General features: G+C 60.8%; 1 long non-coding RNA gene across 1 annotated transcript; it reads right to left on the bottom strand.

Annotated features, from left to right (window-relative positions):
- Window positions 1-1434: 1434 nt before the first annotated feature.
- On the bottom strand, window positions 1435-3167 carry LOC143173489 (uncharacterized). The gene is made up of 4 exons (XR_012997563.1): window positions 3102-3167; window positions 2072-2107; window positions 1908-1946; window positions 1435-1501 (listed from the first exon to the last, which is right to left on the bottom strand). It is a non-coding gene; the product is annotated as an uncharacterized LOC143173489 (long non-coding RNA).
- Between the last annotated feature and the right edge of the window lie 1293 nt (window positions 3168-4460).

The raw sequence follows: 4460 nt of genomic DNA, 5'->3' as shown, positions 1-4460 counted from the left end.
AGAAGGTCTGGCCCTGTTGGCCACTTCCAGCCCCCCAAATCACCAGGGCTCCTCAGAGCAGGCCTCCGGGCTAGAGGGAGCAGCCCTGGCTGTGCCTTTTTGTGGAGATACCAACTGCAGCTGGTGCCGAACCTCACTCCTAGGCACCAGAGAAGACCCACAGAGGCTCAGCACCAGGGAACCAGCTTCTCCCACTCCCATGGTGATGGATCTGGGCCACACATCCCTGGGTGATTCTCTGCAGTGTCTGGTGGCGCCAACATGCCTTCATGGCCTGTGATGGGGGGGTGCCCCAGAGAAGGGTGTAGGCTGGGGGTCCCGGAAAGCACATGGGCCCAGCATGGGGCTCTGAAATCTCCGGTGAACCCAGGAGTGCTGAGTCCATGGAGCAGGGAACCTCCACCCCTCTCAGAGTGGAGCAGAGCACCCAGGGGTCTGAGCTGCCTGTCCAGGCTCCTCTCCTGCCCCGACACCAAATGGTGCTATTTCGGGGGTGGTGCTCACTACAGCCCCGGTAAGAACCTGTTTCCCACTGTGCCTCCAAAACACCGGGTGCCCCAAGGGCTGGCACCGTCTGCCCTTTGCCTTTCCCAGCCTCATGGGGGGACACTCCAGTTTGCCCTAATCTGCCCTTATCTGGGGGCACATGGTGGGTGGGAAGGGGCTCTCCTTTACAGAGACACCCCAGGTGTCCGGGCTCCCTCAGCCAGTCTGCTCATCGTGGTGGTGCAGCCAGAGAGGACGCAGGCGTCTGGGCACTGGCAGAGGACTGGGGACATGGACACAGACACACACACACATGCAGAGCGTAGCTTTGCTGAAGGGGTTTATTGATCATTAGAGGGAAATGGCCCAGGGCTCCCAGGGGATCAGGTGGGGTCATCCAGGGATGATCATCTCCTCAAGCCGCTGGAGGGGGACAGGACAAGAGTGTCACCACCAGTTCCAGTCCTGAAAGACAGAGCCCAAAATGAGGCCTCCAGTGACTGCTGGGACATGAGAGGGGCCTTGTCCCCACCGTCTCTCTCTGCAGAGACCCGGAGAAGGAGACAGGAATTGGAGCCCTCAATATATCCAGGACAGAACTTGGCCCTCCTGAAGTCCATATGGCACCCAGAGCCCCTTACCCCGGGATGCCCCAAAATCTCCCAGAACCCTGCCCAGCCCTCACGGTGGTCCTGGAGGTCTGTATGGCAGCAGAGCCCCTGCCTGGCCTGCACGATGACCCTCTGGGTCTGCAGAGCCCCACCACTGTAGAGGTGCAAGGAAAGGCATGGCGTCAGCTCTGTCCAGCTCACCCTGGGACATGGATCATGGACAGTCCCCTCTGTTCCCCTCTCCCATTCCCAAGTTCTGCCCACCCCAGAGGGCTCAGGGATCCCCTGGGGCACAGGATCCTTTGTGGGGCTGGAGATGCCCTGATGCTGCTCACCTAGACATTAACAGCTGCAGCCACACGTCTCTGGCGCACAAGCTCCACCACCTGGCCAGCCACAGGGAGCTGGGGAGAAAGGGAGGTTTAGGGACACGCTTGGGTGCACTAGGGTGTACTGGGAGGCAGGGGAAAGCAACGGGGTCCTTGGGGAAGGTGCCACCGGGGAGAAATGGGGTACATGAATTTGTATGACAGTGCAGAGAAAGCAGTGGGTGTCTTGGGGAAGGGGCCCACCTGGGTGCGTGGCTGTGTACTGGGGCATCCTGGGCTGTAGTGGGTTGTAAAGGGATGGATGGGAATGCAATGGGGGCCCTGGGGAAAGGGTCCTCCCTGGGAAAACACTGGGGTGCAGGGGTGTTCTCTGGGGTTGCACTGGGGTGCACTGGGTTGTACTGGAACACACTGGGATGCCCTGGAGTGTCGTGGCCATGGGGGGGGAGGGTCTGGGGCCAGCAGAACTCGTGGTACCCACCTCAGCCCTCTTCAATCGCCTGAGTTTGAGTAACCCCACCTGTAGAGAGACCATGAGACCTCACTGGTCACTGGGATGTTCCCCGCTCCAGCAAGGGATGGGAGGACCAAAGTGCCCTCCAGTTCCCCAGACTGGATGCCCTCCAAGTCCACCCTGCTACTTACATCCGGGATACTATTTCCACTTCCTTCCAAGAGTGCCTAGGGAAGAAGAGCAAAGGGGTGGTCTGGTGGGACTGTGGGTGGGGCACAGGTGTCCCCAGTCCCCCCAGGCCCATGGCTTCCCCCTGGTCTGAGGGGGAAAATCCCTTCTGCTCCCCCCAGCCCCATTCCTTCAAGTTTCACCTGGGATACCTGTTCATGCAGGGACCAGGGGTGGGGATGGAGACAAGGATAGCGTGGGGAATTCGGGTACTCCAAAGAGTATGGGGGTGGGGGGGACCCAAAGACAGGGCACTGGGATAAATTAGCGGACCCCAAGGGACTGGGCTGGGGGTGTTGAATGGACAGGACTGCGTGGGATGCAAGTGAGGGGTAAAGAAATTCAAGTGGCGGGGATACAGGGACTTCAAGCAAGGTAGTTGGTGGGGGCAGGAGGAAGAGGACTGCAGAGGACCAAAGCGAGGGGATTGGGAGAGTGTTTGGGAGTGGGGGTTCAAGGAAGGGGATCTGGGGACAGTACCGCAGTGGACAGGACGAAAGGCAAAGGACTGAGGGGAAAGACTGAAAGAAAGACATTGGGAGGGCATGTGGGGACCCTAGATAGGACATGGAGTAGATCCTGGGGAGGAGATGTCTGAGGGGACCAAAAGGATGGGATGGGGAGGTCCAAAAGGGAGAGATGTGGGGGCACCAAGACAAGAAACCGGTGGGGGCCCTCACAGGAGTTTGTGGTGGTCCCTCCCAGGGAGGGGACAGGTCCGATCACTCACTGAGGAACCCGGGCTCTGGGCACCAGAAGCTTAATTGTGGGGGAAGTGGAGGGAACAGGCGGAATTGTGGGAGGGAGAAAGCTGCATTGCCCGGGGCTGGAGGTGCATGGGAGCCTGGAGGATCTCCTTGCTTGGGAAAGGGAGAGGCCAAGTCAAGGGGTTTTGTGCTCACCACTATGATTTCATTCTGCAGGAGAACTGATGTCCTGCAGCCAAGACCCATCCCCAGCCTTGAGCCCCTCCCCGTGGCACTGGGGACTCACCTGAGCATCTTCCGGGGTGCACAGCAGGATGGTGAAGAGCAGGGCCGCGCTGAGCACTGCGACCTTCATCTTCCTCTGCAGTGTGGTGAGTCCTGGGTGAAGCTGGAGAAGGTGAGGGGCAGATTTATCCCTCCCAGGACTCCTCCCTGCCCCTCTCCACCCCGAGAACCCCCAGGGCAAAGCCAGGCTTGGCAGAGACACCAGCCCTGGCAAGAAGCCCAGCGCCAGCACAGAGTCGCCCCCCGCCTCCAGCACTGATCCAGCCACCTTTCCTGGCACCAGTCCAGCTTCCTGCATGGGGCAGCTGCATGAGGAAGGGCACAGGCATCTGCGGGTGGCGAGGGGGGGGCGGGCGGTGCGCCCCTGACAGCCAGACACCCTACAGTGACGACCCACTGCTCCCACATGAAACCACCCTCCAACAGTTCCCCAAAGCCAGATCCCCCCATCTCCCAGTGCCCCTCATCTCCCAGCACTGCCATCTCCCAGTGCCGCTCGCCTCCCAGGCCAGTCTTTCCCTCTGGGACTCCCCCAGAGATGACGCTAGCCTCAAAGCAGGGGTCTCTCTAGCAGAATTCTCTCTGAGCCCTCTCCAGTCCCTTGGGTAAATGGGGAGCTGGGACTGACCCCTCTTCTTGGGGCACCAGGGACCCAGGATTAGGGAACACTGGGAGCTGGGAGGACAACTGGGAGCATGGGCAATGGGGACTGCTGGGTGACTGGGATCTTCAGTGACTGGAGGCACTGGCAATGGGGAGCACTGGTGAATGTTGGGCACCGGGAGATGGGGGATCGGCTTGGGGGAAGTGCTGGGGTGGTTGCAGTGCCTAGCTCCAGCCCACCCCACTTCCATTGCACTGCAGGCCCCAAACTGGTCCAGTCCCCAGCCACGGCCTCCCCAGAGCCGAGACCAGAGGGGAATGTCCCCTGCCCTGGCCCTCACTCTGCCACTGCCTGGGCCCACCGTGGCCTCCCAGACAACCTGGGTCCCACTCTGCAGAGCTGTCCCCGGATGGTGGGTCCCAGTGACCCCATCCCCAACAAGGCTCTGGCTCCAGCCCTGTCCCTGGCTGGGACTTAGCTCACCAAAGGCCCCTATCCCCACCGAGTGTCCCTTCAACGCCCACGTCCTTGACCCAGGCAAGTGCTGTCCCTGAGCAGGATGTGGCTGTCCAGAGGGACACGATGACGTGGGCGCTTGTCCCCAGGCAGCCACTCAGAGCTAATTGTGGGGACAGAGCTCCCCTGGCAAGAGGAGGGATGTTTGTCCCCGCAGCATCTCTGATAAGCCGTGTTTGCCCAGGGCCCGTGGCACAAGAACCCGTTCAGCAAGCTTGGTGCTCATGAGAGTGCCTGATC

The sequence above is a fragment of the Aptenodytes patagonicus genome, unplaced genomic scaffold (assembly GCF_965638725.1).
Source record: "Aptenodytes patagonicus unplaced genomic scaffold, bAptPat1.pri.cur scaffold_88, whole genome shotgun sequence".
NCBI lineage: Eukaryota > Metazoa > Chordata > Aves > Sphenisciformes > Spheniscidae > Aptenodytes > Aptenodytes patagonicus.
This window is presented reverse-complemented; position numbering and strand designations above follow the sequence as displayed.